Here is a 20,779-nt window from a genome sequence, read left to right on the forward strand (position 1 = left end):
TGCAGTCACAACAGATTACAGATCAGGCTGTTCTAACAGGCCTCCCTCCTCTGTCTCTTCTGATGTTGCAGTCACAACAGATTACAGATCAGGCTGTTCTAACAGGCCTCCCTCCTCTGTCTCTTCTGATGTTGCAGTCACAACAGATTACAGATCCGGCTGATCTAACAGGCCTCCCTCCTCTGTCTCTTCTGATGTTGCAGTCACAACAGATTACAGATCAGGCTGTTCTAACAGGCCTCCCTCCTCTGTCTCTTCTGATGTTGCAGTCACAACAGATTACAGATCAGGCTGTTCTAACAGGCCTCCCTCCTCTGTCTCTTCTGATGTTGCAGTCACAACAGATTACAGATCAGGCTGTTCTAACAGGCCTCCCCTCCTCTGTCTCTTCTGATGTTGCAGTCACAACAGATTACAGATCAGGCTATTCTAACAGGCCTCCCTCCTCTGTCTCTTCTGATGTTGCAGTCACAACAGATTACAGATCAGGCTGTTCTAACAGGCCTCCCTCCTCTGTCTCTTCTGATGTTGCAGTCACAACAGATTACAGATCCGGCTGTTCTAACAGGCCTCCCTCCTCTGTCTCTTCTGATGTTGCAGTCACAACAGATTACAGATCCGGCTGTTCTAACAGGCCTCCCTCCTCTGGCTCTTCTGATGTTGCAGTCACAACAGATTACAGATCAGGCTGTTCTAACAGGCCTCCCTCCTCTGTCTCTTCTGATGTTGCAGTCACAACAGATTACAGATCCGACTGTTCTAACAGGCCTCCCTCCTCTGTCTCTTCTGATGTTGCAGTCACAACAGATTACAGATCAGGCTGTTCTAACAGGCCTCCCTCCTCTGTCTCTTCTGATGTTGCAGTCACAACAGATTACAGATCCGGCTGTTCTAACAGGCCTCCTCCTCTGGCTCTTCTGATGTTGCAGTCACAACAGATTACAGATCCGGCTGTTCTAACAGGCCTCCCTCCTCTGTCTCTTCTGATGTTGCAGTCACAACAGATTACAGATCAGGCTGTTCTAACAGGCCTCCCTCCTCTGTCTCTTCTGATGTTGCAGTCACAACAGATTACAGATCCGGCTGTTCTAACAGGCCTCCCTCCTCTGTCTCTTCTGATGTTGCAGTCACAACAGATTACAGATCAGGCTGTTCTAACAGGCCTCCTCCTCTGTCTCTTCTGATGTTGCAGTCACAACAGATTACAGATCAGGCTATTCTAACAGGCCTCCCTCCTCTGTCTCTTCTGATGTTGCAGTCACAACAGATTACAGATCCAGCTGTTCTAACAGGCCTCCCTCCTCTGTCTCTTCTGATGTTGCAGTCACAACAGATTACAGATCCGGCTGTTCTAACAGGCCTCCCTCCTCTGTCTCTTCTGATGTTGCAGTCACAACAGATTACAGATCAGGCTGTTCTAACAGGCCTCCCTCCTCTGTCTCTTCTGATGTTGCAGTCACAACAGATTACAGATCAGGCTGTTCTAACAGGCCTCCCTCCTCTGTCTCTTCTGATGTTGCAGTCACAACAGATTACAGATCCGGCTGTTCTAACAGGCCTCCCTCCTCTGTCTCTTCTGATGTTGCAGTCACAACAGATTACAGATCAGGCTGTTCTAACAGGCCTCCCTCCTCTGTCTCTTCTGATGTTGCAGTCACAACAGATTACAGATCCGGCTGTTCTAACAGGCCTCCCTCCTCTGTCTCTTCTGATGTTGCAGTCACAACAGATTACAGATCAGGCTGTTCTAACAGGCCTCCCTCCTCTGTCTCTTCTGATGTTGCAGTCACAACAGATTACAGATCAGGCTGTTCTAACAGGCCTCCCTCCTCTGTCTCTTCTGATGTTGCAGTCACAACAGATTACAGATCCGGCTGTTCTAACAGGCTTCCTCCTCTGTCTCTTCTGATGTTGCAGTCACAACAGATTACAGATCCAGCTGTTCTAACAGGCCTCCCTCCTCTGTCTCTTCTGATGTTGCAGTCACAACAGATTACAGATCCGGCTGTTCTAACAGGCCTCCCTCCTCTGTCTCTTCTGATGTTGCAGTCACAACAGATTACAGATCAGGCTGTTCTAACAGGCCTCCCTCCTCTGTCTCTTCTGATGTTGCAGTCACAACAGATTACAGATCAGGCTGTTCTAACAGGCCTCCCTCCTCTGTCTCTTCTGATGTTGCAGTCACAACAGATTACAGATCCGGCTGTTCTAACAGGCCTCCCTCCTCTGTCTCTTCTGATGTTGCAGTCACAACAGATTACAGATCAGGCTGTTCTAACAGGCCTCCCTCCTCTGTCTCTTCTGATGTTGCAGTCACAACAGATTACAGATCCGGCTGTTCTAACAGGCCTCCCTCCTCTGTCTCTTCTGATGTTGCAGTCACAACAGATTACAGATCCGGCTGTTCTAACAGGCCTCCCTCCTCTGTCTCTTCTGATGTTGCAGTCACAACAGATTACAGATCAGGCTGTTCTAACAGGCCTCCCTCCTCTGTCTCTTCTGATGTTGCAATAACAACAGGTTACAGATCAGGCTGTTCTAACAGGCCTCCCTCCTCTGTCTCTTCTGATGTTGCAGTCACAACAGATTACAGATCCGGCTATTCTCTTCAGGCCTCCCTCCTCTGTCTCTTCTGGTGTTGTAATAACAACAGGTTACGGATCAGGCTGTTCTAACAGACCTCCCTCCTCTGTCTCTTCTGGTGTTGTAATAACAACAGGTTACAGATCAGGCTGTTCTAACAGACCTCCCTCCTCTGTCTCTTCTGGTGTTGTAATAACAACAGATTACTGTTCTCATGTCACCTCCATCAAGTCACTTACAGCTAAAGTCACAATCGATCAATCAATCAATCAAATGTATTTATAAAGCACTTTTTACATCAGCTGATATCTCAAAGTGCTGAACAGAAACCCAGCCTAAAACCCCAAGCAGCAAGCAATGCATGTGTAGAAGCACGGTGGCTAGGAAAACTCCCTAGAAAGGCCGGAACCTAGGAAGAAACCTAGAGAGGAACCAGGCTTTGAGGGGTGGCCAGTCCTCTTCTGGCTGTGCCGGGTGGAGATTATAGCAGAATATGGCCAATATGTTCAAATGTTCATAGATGACCAGCAGGGTCAAGTAATAATAAACACAGTGGTTGTTGAGGGTGCAACAGGTCAGCACTTCAGGAGTAAATGTCAGTTAATGTCAGATCATTCAGAGTATCTCTACCGCTCTTGCTGACAAGAGAGTTAAAAACAGCAGGTCTGGAACAAGGTAGCACATCTGGTGAACAGGGCAGGGTTCTATAGCTGCAGGCAGAACAGTTGAAACTGGAGCAGCAGCACGACCAGGTGGACTGGGGTCAGCAAGGAGTCATCAGGCCAGGTAGTACTGAGGCATGGTCCTAGGGCTCATGTCCTCCGAGAGAAAGAAAGAAAAAGAAAGAAAGAGAGAAAAGAGAGAGATAATTAGAGAGAGCATACTTAAATTCACACAGGACACCGCATAAGACAGGAGAAATACTCCAGATATAACACTGACCCTAGCCCCCGACACAAGCTATTGCAGCATAAATACTGCAGGCTGAGACAGGAGGGGTCAGGAGACACTGTGGCCCCATCCGATGATACCCCCGGACAGGGCCAAACTGGCAGGATATAACCCCACCCACTTTGCCAAAGCACAGCCCCCACACCACTAGATGGATATCTTCGACCACCAACTTACCATCCTGAGACAAGGCAGAGAATAGCCCACAAAGATCTCCGCCACGGCACAACCCAAGGGGGGCGCCAACCCATACAGGAAGATCACATCAGTGACTTGACCCACTCAAGTGACATACTCCTCCTAGAGACGGCATGGAAGAGCACCAGTAAGCCAGTGACTCAGCCCCTGTAATAGGGTTAGAGGCAGAGAATCCCAGTGGAGAGAGGGGAACCGGCCAGGCAGAGACAGCAAGGGGTTCGTTGCTCCAGTGCCTTTCCGTTCACCTTCACACTCCTGGGCCAGACTACACTCAATCATGGGACCTACTGAAGAGATGAGTCTTCAATAAAGACTTAAAGGTCGAGACCGAGTCTGCGTCTCTCACATGGGTAGGCAGACCATTCCATAAAAATGTAGCTTTATAGGAGAAAGCCAGCTGTTTGCTTAGAAATTCTAGGGACAGTAAGGAGGCCTGCGTCTTCCGTTCAAATTTTCTGGAAGCTTGCTTCAGAGATCGGGTGTTTACTGTATACCAGGGAGCTAGTTTCTTATGACAAATGTTTTTGTTTATAGGGGTGCAACTGCATCTAGGGCATTACGCAAGGTTAAACTGAGTTCCTCAGTTAGGTGGTTAACTGATTTTTGTACTCTGACGTCCTCGGGTATGTGGAGGGAGTCTGGAAGGGTATCTAGAAATCTTTGGTTTGGACGAGAATTTATAGCATGTCTTTTGATGATCCTTGGTTGGGGTCAGAGCAGATTATTTGTTGCGATTGCAAACGTAATAAAATGGTGGTCCGATAGTCCAGGATTATGAGGAAAACGTTAAGATCCACAACATTTATTCCATGGGACAAAACTAGATCCAGAGTATAACTGTGGCAGTGAGTAGGTCCAGAGACATGTTGGACAAAACCCATTTTTTTTATTTAACTAGGCAAGTCAGTTATGAACAAATACTTAAAATCAATGACAGCCTAGGAACAGTGGGTTAACTGCCTGTTCAGGGGCAGAAAGACAGATTTGTACCTTGTCAGCTCAGGGTTTTGAGCTTGCAACCTTCTGGTTACTAGTCCAACGCTCTAACCACTAGGCTACCCTGCCGCCCCATTGAGTTGATGATGGCTCCGAAAGTCTTTTGGAGTGGGTCTTTGGACTTTTCCTTGTGAATATTAAAGTCACCAATAATGTCAATATAGTCTGCCATGCCTACAAGGTCCGATAGGAATTCAGAGAACCCAGTGAGGAAGGCTGTATATGGCCCAGGAGGCCTGTAAACAGTAACTATGAAAAGTGATTGAGTCGGCTGCATAGATTTCATGACTAGAAGCTCAAAAGACGAAAACGCAGTCGTTATTTTTTGTAAATTGAAATTTGCTATCGTAAATGTTAGCAACACCTCCGTCTCTGCCTAATGCGCGGGGGATATGTTCACTAGTGTAGCCAGGAGGTGAGGCCTCATTTAACACAGTAAATTCATCAGGCTTAAGCCATGTTTCAGTCTGGCCAATCACATCAAGATTATGGTTAGTGATTAGTTCATTGACTATAACTGCCATGGAAGTGGGGGGATCTAACATGAAGTATACATTAAGCCCTATTCTGAGATGTGCGGTGTCACAATCTCTTTCAATAATGACAGGAACGGAAGAGGTCTTTATTCCAGTGAGATTACTAAGGCGAACACCGCCATGTTTAGTTTTGTCCATCCTAGATCGAGGTCTCAACAGGGATAGCTGAGCTGACTCCACTGACTGTGCTAGTGGCAGACTCCACTAAGCTGGCAGGCTGGCTAACAGCCTGCTGCCTGGCCTGCACCCTATCTCATTGTGGAGCTAGGGGAGTTAGTGCCCTGTCTATGTTCATAGATAAGATGAGAGCACCCATCCAGCTAGGATGGAGTCCATCACTCCTGGGCAGGACAGGCTTGGTCCTATTTGTGGGTGAGTCCCAGAAAGATGGCCAATAATCTAAAAATTCTTATTTTTGGAGGGGCAGAAAACAGTTTTCAACCAGCGATTAGGGTTGTGAGACTCTGCTGTAGAGCTCATCACTCCCCCTAACTGGGAGGGGCCAGAGACAATTACTCGATGCCGACACATCTTTCTAGCTGATTTATATGCTGAAGCTAGGCCCTGAGACATGGCTAACGCCTGTTTTATGAGTGATCAGGGATGCATCCCAAATGGCGCCCTATTCACTAATAAGATGTGCACTATCTAAATGGATAGGGTGCCATCTATGAGCCAGCGGGCCCTGTTTCCTGAGTGATATGGGAGTGTTCTTTATAGTGTCCCTCGACCCCCTCCAGACCCCTGTTGGCTCAGTCGTAGGAGGACTGTCTGCTGCCCTGCTGCCCTGCTGATACAGTGGGCTTTACAAGTAGAGCAAATAAGCCTTTAAAGTTATGTTTGTCCTAGTTTCTATGCCACCTTTCATGGGTCTGTCAGGATCTAAATGTCAAGTTTTTTAGTCGGAGTTGAGTTCCTGTAACCTTTTCCTTTTGTTTTTTGGGGGAATGTGTTTTTCCTCAGCCACGCAGTTCAACCCACACATACCGTTCTGTTCTGTAATTACCTAAACACATTTTACCCACACATACCGTTCTGTTCTGTAATTACCTAAACACATTTTACCTGAACGTACTTTCAGAAAGGGCTTTGGTCATTTATTTGTGAGAAACTATATACTTAACTCACAGTGATAAAACCAACGTCATTTCCATTGTGTTATATAGTCTAGTGTTACCATTGTAATATAGTCTAGTGGTACCATTGTGTTATAGTCTAGTGTTACCATTGTGTTATATAGTCTAATGTTACCATTGTAGTATAGTCTAGTGTTACCATTGTAGTATAGTCTAGTGTTACCATTGTAGTATAGTCTAGTGTTACCATTGTAGTATAGTCTAGTGTTACCACTGTGTTATATAGTCTAGTGTTACCATTGTGTTATATAGTCTAGTGTTACCATTGTGTTATAGTGTTACCCTTGTGTTATAGTCTAGTGTTACCATTGTGTTATATAGTCTAGTGTTACCATTGTGTTATATAGTCTATTGTTACCATTGTGTTATATAGTCTAGTGTTAACATTGTGTTATATAGTCTAGTGTTACCATTGTGTTATAGTGTTACCCTTGTGTTATAGTCTAGTGTTACCATTGTGTTATATAGTCTAGTGTTACCATTGTGTTATATAGTCTAGTGTTACCATTGTGTTATATAGTCTAGTGTTAACATTGTGTTATATAGTCTAGTGTTACCATTGTGTTATATAGTCTAGTGTTACCATTGTGTTATAGTGTTACCATTGTGTTATATAGTCTAGTGTTACCATTGTGTCATATAGTCTAGTGTTACCATTGTGTCATATAGTCTAGTGTTACCATTGTGTTATATAGTCTAGTGTTACCATTGTGTTATAGTGTTACCATTGAGTTATAGTGTTACCATTGTGTTATATAGTATAGTGTTACCATTGTGTCATATAGTCTAGTGTTACCATTGTGTTACATAGTCTAGTGTTACCATTGTGTTATAGTGTTACCATTGTGGTATAGTCTAGTGTTACCATTGTGTTATAGTCTAGTGTTACCATTGTGTTATAGTCTAGTGTTACCATTGTGTTATAGTCTAGTGTTACCATTGCAGTATAATCTAGTGTTACCATTGTGTTATAGTGTTACCATTGTAGTATAGTCTAGTGTTACCATTGTGTTATAGTCTAGTGTTACCATTGTGTTATATAGTCTAGTGTTACCATTGTGTTATAGTCTAGTGTTAACATTGTAGTATAGTCTAGTGTTACCATTGTAGTATAGTCTAGTGTTACCATTGTGTTATAGTGTTACCATTGTAGTATAGTCTAGTGTTACCATTGTGTTATAGTGTTACCATTGTAGTATAGTCTAGTGTTGCCATTGTGTTATAGTCTAGTGTTACCATTGTGTTATAGTCTAGTGTTACCATTGTGTTATAGTCTAGTGTTACCATTGCAGTATAATCTAGTGTTACCATTGAGTTATAGTCTAGTGTTACCATTGTGTTATAGTGTTACCATTGTAGTATAGTCTAGTGTTGCCATTGTGTTATAGTCTAGTGTTACCATTGTAGTATAATCTAGTGTTTCCATTGAGTTATAGTCTAGTGTTACCATTGTGTTATAGTGTTACCATTGTAGTATAGTCTAGTGTTACCATTGTGTTATAGTGTTACCATTGTAGTATAGTCTAATATATACATTGTGTCTCCGGTCCCGTCATCTCTCTGAGTTGACCTTGGCCCAGCTATTCAGTTCTGTCTCACCTTGGCCCACTCCTTTGATAATCAACTCTACATTATTTACAACAGTGTACCTCGGCCTCGTCTCAAATGGCAACCTATTCCCTATATAGTCAACAGTAGTGTACTATATAGGGAATAAGGTGCAATTTGGATCGCAGACCATATCTACTCAGCAGATGTCCTTATAAACCACATTGTCTGGCTTTGTGATTCCACAATAGTGTGTAAACAAGATAACTCAGTTTAACTTTTTCTCATCCTTGGGAGATTCGGATAAAAGAGCTTGTTTAGCTTTTATATTAGTTTAGCCATTCTGTATAGGGTCAGATCCAGAGCCCAGATGTTTACAGATCCACAGCCCAGAACTCTATAGAGCCACAGCCCAGAAATCTAGAGCCACAGACCAGAACTCTATAGAGCCACAGCCCAGAACTCTATAGAGCCACAGCCCAGAACTCTATAGAGCCACAGCCCAGAACACTATAGAGCCATAGCCCAGAACTCTATAGAGCCACAGCCCAGAACTCTATAGAGCCACAGCCCAGAACTCTATAGAGCCACAGCCCAGAACTCTATAGAGCCAAAGCCCAGAACACTATAGAGCCATAGCCCAGAACTCTATAGAGCCACAGCCCAGAACTCTATAGAGCCACAGACCAGAACTCTATAGAGCCACAGCCCAGAACTCTATAGAGCCACAGCCCAGAACTCTATAGAGCCACAGCCCAGAACACTATAGAGCCATAGCCCAGCAATCTATAGAGCCACAGCCCAGAACTCTATAGAGCCACAGCCCAGAACTCTATAGAGCCACAGCCCAGAACTCTATAGAGCCACAGCCCAGAACTCTATAGAGCCACAGCCCAGAACTCTATAGAGCCACAGCCCAGAACTCTATAGAGCCACAGCCCATAACTCTATAGAGCCACAGCCCAGAACTCTATAGAGCCACAGCCCAGAACACTATAGAGCCACAGCCCAGAACACTATAGAGCCACAGCCCAGAACTCTATAGAGCCACAGCCCAGAACTCTATAGAGCCACAGCCCAGAACTCTATAGAGCCACAGCCCAGAACACTATAGAGCCACAGCCCAGAACACTATAGAGCCACAGCCCAGAACACTATAGAGCCACAGCCCAGAACACTATAGAGCCATAGCCCAGAACTCTATAGAGCCACAGCCCAGAACTCTATAGAGCCACAGCCCAGAACACTATAGAGCCACAGCCCAGAACTCTATAGAGCCACAGCCCAGAACACTATAGAGCCACAGCCCAGAACTGTATAGAGCCACAGCCCAGAACACTATAGAGCCATAGCCCAGAACTCTATAGAGCCACAGCCCAGAACTGTATAGAGCCACAGCCCAGAACACTATAGAGCCACAGCCCAGAACACTATAGAGCCACAGCCCAGAACACTATAGAGCCACAGCCCAGAACACTATAGAGCCACAGCCCAGAACTGTATAGAGCCACAGCCCAGAACACTATAGAGCCACAGCCCAGAACTCTATAGAGCCACAGCCCAGAACTCTATAGAGCCACAGCCCAGAACTCTATAGAGCCACAGCCCAGAACACTATAGAGCCACAGCCCAGAACACTATGGAGCCATAGCCCAGAACTCTATAGAGCCACAGCCCAGAACTCTATAGAGCCACAGCCCAGAACACTATAGAGCCACAGCCCAGAACTCTATAGAGCCACAGCCCAGAACACTATAGAGCCACAGCCCAGAACTGTATAGAGCCACAGCCCAGAACACTATAGAGCCATAGCCCAGAACTCTATAGAGCCACATCCCAGAACTGTATAGAGCCACAGCCCAGAACACTATAGAGCCACAGCCCAGAACACTATAGAGCCACAGCCCAGAACACTATAGAGCCATAGCCCAGAACTCTATATAGCCACAGCCCAGAACTCTATAGAGCCACAGCCCAGAACACTATAGAGCCACAGCCCAGAACACTATAGAGCCACAGCCCAGAACTGTATAGAGCCACAGCCCAGAACTGTATAGAGCCACAGCCCAGAACTGTATAGAGCCACAGCCCAGAACTCTATAGAGCCACAGCCCAGAACTGTATAGAGCCACAGCCCAGAACTGTATAGAGCCACAGCCCAGAACTCTATAGAGCCACAGCCCAGAACTGTATAGAGCCACAGCCCAGAACTCTATAGAGCCACAGCCCAGAACTGTATAGAGCCACAGCCCAGAACTCTATAGAGCCATAGCCCAGAACACTATAGAGCCACAGCCCAGAACACTATAGAGCCACAGCCCAGAACACTATAGAGCCACAGCCCAGAACACTATAGAGCCACAGCCCAGAACTGTATAGAGCCACAGCCCAGAACACTATAGAGCCACAGCCCAGAACTGTATAGAGCCACAGCCCAGAACACTATAGAGCCACAGCCCAGAACTGTATAGAGCCACAGCCCAGGGCCCAGATTCACAAAATAAGCTTCTTAAGCTTCTTAATAAGAAATAAAGAAGTTCATAAGATAGTTCGTAGGTGCATATCCTCAATAATATCTTAAGATTTAATGATTTTCTTCGGAACTGTTTATCGTTGTCTCTGATTGGGGATCCTATGTCACGGCTTTCGTTGCGGGAAGGAGGAGCGGACCAAAATGCAGCGTGGTTGTTATTCATTTTATTTTAATAAAGAAACTATACACGATAAACTAACAAAATAACAAACGTGCGAAAACCGAAAACAGCCCTATCAGGTGCAAAACACAGAGACAGGAACAATCACCCACAAACACACAGTGAAACCCAGGCTACCTAAATATGGTTCCCAATCAGAGACAATGACTAACACCTGCCCCTGATTGAGAACCATATCAGGCCAGACAAACAAGACATCCAACATAGAATGCCCACTCAGATCACACCCTGACCAACCAAAACATAGAAACATACAAAGTAAACTATGGTCAGGGTGTGACATCATATTTAGGTTGCCATTTGCCATTTTGTTTTGGTGGGTTTGGTCTATTGTTATACTATGGATGTTCTGCAGTATGAACATCTGTGATAATACTGTGTATCCCAGTCTAGTAAATGTGGTGTGTTATAAAGCCTGTATTTCAACAAGACCCTGATTAAATGGTTTCCTCGTTTAAAAGATGGAAAAGAAACATCAGCGTTGCAAACCGTCTGAGTGTCACGCCCTGACCTCAGTTATCTCTGTTTTCTTTATTATTTTGGTTAGGTCAGGGTGTGACGAGGGTGGGTATGCTTGTTTTTGTAAGTAAGGGTATAGTAAGTCTATGTATATGTATGTCTATGGTGGGCCTGAATTGTTTCCCAATCAGAGGCAGCTGTTTATCGTTGTCTCTGATCGGGGACCATATTTAGGTATCATAGGCTATTTGTGGGTTCTTATTCTATAGTTTAGTTGCCTGTCTGCGCTTCTCATATTAGCTTCACGGTTCATTTTGTTAGTTTGTTCAGTGTTGTTTCTTCATTAAAGATAGTAAGTAAAGCAAATCCCGCTGCGCCTTGTGATCTCCTCCTTACGGCGACCGTGACACGGAGACGCTTTTTGCAGATTTACCAGGCTTGTGTTTTTATTTACATCCAGGCTCATTTCAGTTGGAGCTGCAACTTCACAGATCTAGTCTTGGTGATGTGAGGTCATTTGACAGTCGATTTGTCAAATGGCAAGAGAGACATACAGTGGTACAACATATAGAATCTGTACCTCCATGATTAAAAGCAGAACTGTCACGTCCTGACCTTAGTTCCTTTTATTATGTCGGTCAGGGCGTGAGTTGGGGTGGGCATTCTATGTTTTGTTCTATGTTTTGTATTTCTATGTGTTTAGCCTGGTATGGTTCCCGATCAGAGGCAGTCTGTCAATCGTTGTCTCTGATTGAGAACCATACTTAGGCAGCCTGGTTTCGCCCTTGAGTTGTGGGTAGTTGTTTTCTGTTTTGTGTGTATCACCTGACAGAACTGTTTCGTTCTCGTTATTCCTCGTTGTTATTTTGTTTAGTGTTCAGTTTTGATTAAATTTCCAACATGAACACTTACCACGCTGCGTTTTGGTCTACTCCTTCTTCCACCAACGAAAACCGTCAGCAGAACCAGATGGGGCAGCAGTCTAGTTACTCTTTATACTTTGGAATTATTAACTTATTTCAGTGCTTTTATTTCAGTTTCATTTGAATTCCATTCCAATGAGGCCTTATGAATACTGCATTATGTATTTTGCTAATGTACAACACGCCCACGATAAGTGCCTGTGGGTTAATTGTAGCAGATTACTGAAATACATACAGTACTTCCTCTTCATTGTTATACTGTGTTTTCTGTCTGTTTTCATAGAGAGTGTGGAGGAGGGGTCGCTTGCTGTTTTATCCCATGCTGATACATATTCACATATTCATAGTTAACCTGTAGGTCCCATAGAGCTCTGGTCAAAAGTGGTGCACTTTGTAGGGATTAGGGTTCCATTTGGGAAGCATACCAGTATTTACATGTTGACTTACAAGGATGGTGGGTATTTACAGAGGAGCATTTTAACATTCAATATTTATGAACATATGAACTACATCTATTAATAGGATAATGTATTAAAGTAAACCAGATTATGAGGAGTTTATATTTCTAAAGCCCAAACCCATCTCCCCTGGTCGGTGGCACTGTTCCGCTCTGACTGTCTGTGTCCAAAATGGACCCCTATTCTCTATTTATAGTGCAGTTCTACTAACTGGGGCTCATAGGGCTCTGGTCAAAAGTAGCACACGACACAGGGACTATAGTGTGCTATTTGGGTCGCAGACTGATTATACGACAAGACAACCAACAGCACATTGTCAATCTGATAGTGTGCGAGAGGTGTAGTGAAGACCTGGCTGTTCCCAGCGGGGTGTGGGTTCTCTCCTCTCTCATCTCTCCACTCTCTGTCAGTCCATTTGTGACGGGCTGATTTCCACACGCTATGAAGTGGTCCTCTATGACTCAGTTAGTAGAACAAGGCGTTTGCAACGGCACGGTTGTGTGTTCGATTACCGGTGGGGCTGAAACCGATATATAAAATGCACGTACACAATCTCTGTAAGTCGCATTGGATGAAAGCGGCTGCTAAATTCGATATATTACGCCCTGAATGCAGCCAGAGACAGACATCACGCTGCCTCATGATGATAGAAGTCTCTCCTCTGGTCTTTGAGAGCGTGAAGATGACTTGATGACGGCGTGTTCCATAGAATCAGAATAGAAAATAGATGGTATTGATCTATGATGGGGTGTTCTGTCGTCTCAAGGCCTCCTCTCATCTCAGACTTTCATCAATAGCTGCTGCTATCTCCTCAGAAGGATAATCTTTCGGATCAGGGACTTTCTCGACTACTTTCATAGGGTGTGTCCGAAATCGCATCCTATTCCCTATTTATATATTTGAGCCCTATGGGACATGGTTAAAAGTAGTGCACTATATAGGGAATAGGGTGCCACTTGGAATGCAGAAACACTCCCGTCACTGTGACAGTCAGGCTTTCATGGATAGTCCTATTAGCCTGATGTGGGAGTTCTGTTAAATTGGGTCAATCAGATCACACTCTGTGCACACAGCGCTGGTATTCATGATCCTCGAAGAGACCTCCTACAGAGCACAGAGTAGTCTCAGTGGAATTAAGGAGATTAAGAACACATGCCAAATGGTACCCTACTCTCTATATAGGGCCTGATAGTCCCCTTGGTCAAACATAGTGCACTCTGGGTAAAGAATGCCATTTGGGATGCGGGACTAAGCCTGTTCATGGTTCTCTACGGTGTTGTCACCAGGCTGTTTTCACACCAAGCCCTAAACGCTGGACTGAAGTTTCTTCTGAATCAGCATAATAAACGCTATAATCTGTTATTGCTGATATCCACTCTTGAGTTTTTTTTATTCTTCTGCATTGCTTTTGCCGTCTGTGAATAGTGTGAAATAATGGGATGGCTGACTGGGTGTTATAATGTATTGTTAAACCCCCACCTTAAAACATATTACAATTTACTACATACTATAGAATTCTGCAGTACGCTGTAATATACTGTAGAATACTACACTACACACTGATATATTCCTCAATCGTGTGTAGTACTTACTATAAAATGTTGCAGTATACTGTAGAATACTATAGTAAATACTACAGTAGTGTCTTTTTTTAAACTATAGTAAATCATACAGTAGTGTCCGCAAAAAGACATTACACTTTTTTTAAACTATAGTAAATACCACAGTATTTAATATACATACAACCCTGCCCATTCCCTTCCCCATAATGCAGTTTGTGCCATCCATAAGTGAGAAACCTACATGCCAAGTACAGACCATATAATGTGTTACCTACAGGTTCTAGAAAAGAACATAATCTCTGACCTCTCCATTCAGACCCCAGTCCTGCCAACCTACAGGTTCTAGTAAAGAACATAATCTCTGACCTCTCCATTCAGACCCCAGTCCTGCCTACCTACAGGTTTTAGTAAAGAACATACTCTCTGACCTCTCCATTCAGACCCCAGTCCTGCCTACCTACAGGTTCTAGTAAAGAACATAATCTCTGACCTCTCCATTCAGACCCCAGTCCTGCCTACCTACAGGTTTTAGTAAAGAACATACTCTCTGACCTCTCCATTCAGACCCCAGTCCTGCCTACCTACAGGTTCTAGTAGGGGCGGCAGGGTAGTCTAGTGGTTAGAGTGTTGGACTAGTAACTGAAAGGTTGCAAGTTCAAACCCCGAGCTGACAAAGTACAAATCTGTCGTTCTGCCCCTGAACAGGCAGTTAACCCACTGTTCCTAGGCCGTCATTGAAAATAAGAATTTGTTCTTAACTGACTTGCCTAGTAAAATAAAGGTAAAAAAAGTAAAGAACATCATCTCTGACCTCTCCATTCAGACCCCAGTCCTGCCTACCTACAGGTTCTAGTAAAGAACATAATCTCTGACCTCTCCATTCAGACCCCAGTCCTGCCTACCTACAGGTTTTAGTAAAGAACATAATCTCTGACCTCTGCATTCAGACCCCAGTCCTGCCTACCCACAGGTTTTAGTAAAGAACATAATCTCTGACCTCTCCATTCAAACCCCAGTCCTGCCTACCTACAGGTTCTAGTAAAGAACATAATCTCTGACCTCTCCATTCAGACCCCAGTCCTGCCTACCTACAGGTTCTAGTAAAGAACATAATCTCTGACCTCTCCATTCAGACCCCAGTCCTGCCTACCTACAGGTTCTAGTAAAGAACATAATCTCTGACCTCTCCATTCAGACCCCAGTCCTGCCAACCTACAGGTTCTAGTAAAGAACATAATCTCTGACCTCTCCATTCAGACCCCAGTCCTGCCTACCTACAGGTTCTAGTAGGGGCGGCAGGGTAGCCTAGTGGTTAGAGTGCTGGACTAGTAACTGAAAGGTTGCAAGTTCAAACCCCCGAGCTGACAAAGTACAAATCTGTCGTTCTGCCCCTGAACAGGCAGTTAACCCACTGTTCCTAGGCCGTCATTGAAAATAAGAATTTGTTCTTAACTGACTTGCCTAGTAAAATAAAGGTAAAATAAAAAAAGTAAAGAACATAATCTCTGACCTCTCCATCCAGTCCTGCCTACCTACAGGTTTTAGTAAAGAACATAAACTCTGACCTCTCCATTCAGACCCCAGTCCTGCCTACAGGGTGAAACAAAACATTAGGACAGTGTTCTTAATGATTTTGTTACCCTCAGTGATAACGACACTATATATTGAATGGGGTATGTTTGACACTCAACCATTCCATTGAACGTACCGTTTCCCAGACCTTGAACGCATGGCTGTTGTATAACTATTGTGGGTTGATTGCTTAGCAGTCCACACACCAGCTTAAACAACTTTACAACATAGCTTAAACAACTTTACAACATTAGCAAACGTTGTACAATTTAATGTTTTGATTGTTCCCATGAAGATGAAATATGTTGACTTTTGTGGAAACATGTTGTTTCTCCACATTGGCAATGTGTTTTTTGTTGTTGTTGTTGTTGATGATGTTGTTGCTGGGTTTTTGTAGAGATTGTTATAAAAATTCCTAATTGCATTATACATGTCTGTTCCAGCCTTTTGACAACAGACAAAAAAGAAACAATATACATATTCATAAAGACAGGCAGACAGGCAGCTGGATTAACTGAGCTTGGGTAATTTCCATCAACCCTTGGCTTATTCCAAACACAATTAACCTTTCCAAACAAACTGCACTTATCAGGGAGAATTCGCCAGGCAGACGGGAAGGGTGGAATATAAAAGAGACCACATGTTGCGTTTTGCAAAATGAGCCTGGAGCTGTGTTGACATTACTAAAATATATATATATATCTGCTTTGAAAGAAACTCTGCAATCAATATGTTGTTGTTATTGTAAAAAATATATATATAATGTATTCTAAATTACTTGCTTGGTTAAATAAAGGCAAAATAAAAAATCTACTGTAGATAATGGAGTTGATGTGACGTAAGTATGTTTAGTTATAATCGGTTATAAAGGTGAGTTAACTTTAAACGACATGAGTTGTCTCAACTTGACATACTGACGGGCTGCTTCCACGCTGTTTCTGATACAGTTTTGAACATGTTTGATTTGTATTTATTTGATGTATTATAATGGCCGTTATCTGACGCCAACGACGACAGCTCGTCTTACTGGGGACCGACACATCGACCAAAAGACATTACTAACAAAACACTTTGGAGTTGACATACATTTAATAAACATAGACGTCCACTGTGTGTGTGTGTGTGTGTGTGTGTGTGTGTGTGTGTGTGTGTGTGTGTGTGTGTGTGTGTGTGCATCTGTCTCAAACATAATGTCTGTTAACAAGGCAAATACCCTCTTCTACATAGATCCAGCCTGAATAGATATGAGCCAGTAGATATGAGCCAGTAAGTATGAACCAATAGATATGAGTCAGTACATTGAGCCAGTAGATCTGAGCCAGTAGATATGAGCCAGTAGATATGAACCAATAGATATGAGCCAGTACATTGAGCAAGTAGATCTGAGCCAGTAGATATGAGCCAGTAGATATGAGCCAGTAGATATGAGCCAGTAGATATGAGCCAGTAGATATGAACCAATAGATATGAGCCAGTAGATATGAGCCAGTAGATATGAACCAGTAGATATGAGCCAGTACATTGAGCCAATAGATATGAGCTAGTAGATCTGAGCCAGTAGATATGAGCCAGTAGATCTGAGCCAGTAGATATGAGCGAGTAGATATGAGCCAGTACATTGAGCCAGTAGATATGAACCAGTAGATATGAACCAGTAGATATGAACCAGTAGATATGAGCCAATAGATCTGAACCAGTAGATATGAACCAGTGGATCTGAACCAGTAGATATGAGCCAATAGATCTGAACCAGTAGATATGAACCAGTAGATATGAACCAGTAGATATGAGCCAATAGATCTGAACCAGTAGATATGGACCAGTGGATCTGAACCAGTAGATATGAGCCAATAGATCTGAACCAGTAGATATGAACCAGTATATATGAGCCAGTAGTTATGAACCAGTAGATATGAACCAGAAGATATGAACCAGTAGATATGAACCAGTAGATCTGAACCAGTAGATATGAACCAGTAGATATGAACCAGTAGATATGAGCCAGTAGATATGAACCAGTAGATATGAACCAGTATATATGAGCCAGTAGTTATGAACCAGTAGATATGAACCAGAAGATATGAACCAGTAGATATGAACCAGTAGATCTGAACCAGTAGATATGAACCAGTAGATATGAGCCAGTAGATATGAACCAGTAGATATGAACCAGTAGATATGAACCAGTAGATATGAGCCAGTAGATATGAACCAGTAGATATGAACCAGTAGATATGAACCAGTAGATATGAACCAGTAGATATGAGCCAGTAGCTGAAACACAAAGTGTGCATACCATTTAGCACCCTTTTCCCTTTGTACGCTGGTCTAAAGTAGTGAACTACAGTATATAGGTATAAGGTGGTCTTTGGGATAAAACCCAGGGTGCTGAAGAGTTAACTGATGTGACCACCTCACCGTCTCTCACAGGAGCCTCACACACAGTGCCGGACGACTGGGTTTCATGTAGTTGGGCTGCCTTTGTGCCGACTCACTGCCCAACCCCGTCCCTTACCAGTAGCCTGGTCCCAGATCTGTCTGTTTGTGTGTTTCTGTCTGGATAACTAAATGGTTATTGTCACGCTATGTACAACTGAGGATCCCGTTCCTCCTAGGGCCCAACCCTGCCCCTGTTTGACCTATAGGATATGTCTGGTAACTTACCCTGTCCCTGTTTGACCTACAGGATATGTCTGGTAACTTACCCTGTCCCTGTTTGACCTACAGGATATGTCTGGTAACTTACCCTGCCCCTGTTTGACCTACAGGATATGTCTGGTAACTTACCCTGTCCCTGTTTGACCTGCAGGATATGTCTGGTAACTTACCCTGTCCCTGTTTGACCTACAGGATATGTCTGGTAACTTACCCTGTCCCTGTTTGACCTACAGGTTATGTCTGGTAACTTACCCTGTCCCTGTTTGACCTACAGGATATGTCTGGTAACTTACCCTGTCCCTGTTTGACCTACAGGATATGTCTGGTAACTTACCCTGTCCCTGTTTGAACTACAGGATATGTCTGGTAACTTACCCTGCCCCTGTTTGACCTACAGGATATGTCTGGTAACTTACCCTGTCCCTGTTTGAACTACAGGATATGTCTGGTAACTTACCCTGTCCCTGTTTGACCTACAGGATATGTCTGGTAACTCACCCTGTCCCTGTTTGACCTACAGGATATGTCTGGTAACTTACCCTGTCCCTGTTTGACCTGCAGGATATGTCTGGTAACTTACCCTGTCCCTGTTTGACCTGCAGGATATGTCTGGTAACTCACCCTGTCCCTGTTTGACCTACAGGATATGTCTGGTAACTTACCCTGTCCCTGTTTGACCTACAGGATATGTCTGGTAACTTACCCTGCCCCTGTTTGACCTACAGGATATGTCTGGTAACTTACCCTGTCCCTGTTTGACCTGCAGGATATGTCTGGTAACTTACCCTGTCCCTGTTTGACCTACAGGATATGTCTGGTAACTTACCCTGTCCCTGTTTGACCTACAGGATATGTCTGGTAACTTACCCTGTCCCTGTTTGACCTACAGGATATGTCTGGTAACTTACCCTGTCCCTGTTTGACCTACAGGATATGTCTGGTAACTTACCCTGTCCCTGTTTGACCTACAGGATATGTCTGGTAACTTACCCTGTCCCTGTTTGAACTACAGGATATGTCTGGTAACTTACCCTGTCCCTGTTTGACCTACAGGATATGTCTGGTAACTCACCCTGTCCCTGTTTGACCTACAGGATATGTCTGGTAACTCACCCTGTCCCTGTTTGACCTGCAGGATATGTCTGGTAACTTACTCTGTCCCTGTTTGACCTGCAGGATATGTCTGGTAACTTACTCTGTCCCTGTTTGACCTACAGGATATGTCTGGTAACTTACCCTGTCCCTGTTTGACCTACAGGATATGTCTGGTAACTTACCCTGTCCCTGTTTGACCTACAGGATATGTCTGGTAACTTACCCTGTCCCTGTTTGACCTACAGGATATGTCTGGTAACTTACCCTGTCCCTGTTTGACCTACAGGATATGTCTGGTAACTTACCCTGTCCCTGTTTGACCTACAGGATATGTCTGGTAACTTACTCTGTCCCTGTTTGACCTGCAGGATATGTCTGGTAACTTACCCTGTCCCTGTTTGACCTACAGGATATGTCTGGTAACTTACTCTGTCCCTGTTTGACCTGCAGGATATGTCTGGTAACTTACCCTGTCCCTGTTTGACCTGCAGGATATGTCTGGTAACTCACCCTGTCCCTGTTTGACCTACAGGATATGTCTGGTAACTTACCCTGTCCCTGTTTGACCTACAGGATATGTCTGGTAACTTACCCTGTCCCTGTTTGACCTACAGGATATGTCTGGTAACTTACCCTGTCCCTGTTTGACCTACAGGATATGTCTGGTAACTTACCCTGTCCCTGTTTGACCTACAGGATATGTCTGGTAACTTACTCTGTCCCTGTTTGACCTACAGGATATGTCTGGTAACTTACCCTGTCCCTGTTTGACCTGCAGGATATGTCTGGTAACACCCTGTCCCTGTTTGACCTGCAGGATATGTCTGGTAACTTACCCTGTCCCTGTTTGACCTACAGGATATGTCTGGTAACTTACCCTGTCCCTGTTTGACCTACAGGATATGTCTGGTAACTTACCCTGTCCCTGTTTGACCTACAGGATATGTCTGGTAACTTACCCTGTCCCTGTTTGACCTACAGGATATGTCTGGTAACTTACCCTGTCCCTGTTTGACCTACAGGATATGTCTGGTAACTTACCCTGTCCCTGTTTGACCTACAGGATATGTCTGGTAACTTACCCTGTCCCTGTTTGACCTACAGGATATGTCTGGTAACTTACCCTGTCCCTGTTTGACCTACAGGATATGTCTGGTAACTTACCCTGTCCCTGTTTGACCTGCAGGATATGTCTGGTAACTTACCCTGTCCCTGTTTGACCTACAGGATATGTCTGGTAACTTACCCTGTCCCTGTTTGACCTGCAGGATATGTCTGGTAACTTACCCTGTCCCTGTTTGACCTACAGGATATGTCTGGTAACTTACCCTGTCCCTGTTTGACCTACAGGATATGTCTGGTAACTTACCCTGTCCCTGTTTGACCTACA

The 20,779-nt window shown here is 44.2% G+C and overlaps 1 pseudogene; it reads left to right on the top strand.

Moving 5' to 3' along the window:
* Positions 1–20,779, top strand: part of LOC135513371 (transcription elongation regulator 1-like protein) — a 56,157-nt pseudogene that overhangs the window by 6,494 nt on the left and 28,884 nt on the right.

The sequence above is a fragment of the Oncorhynchus masou genome, chromosome 24 (genome assembly GCF_036934945.1).
Source record: "Oncorhynchus masou masou isolate Uvic2021 chromosome 24, UVic_Omas_1.1, whole genome shotgun sequence".
In the NCBI taxonomy this organism is placed as follows: Eukaryota; Metazoa; Chordata; class Actinopteri; order Salmoniformes; family Salmonidae; genus Oncorhynchus; species Oncorhynchus masou.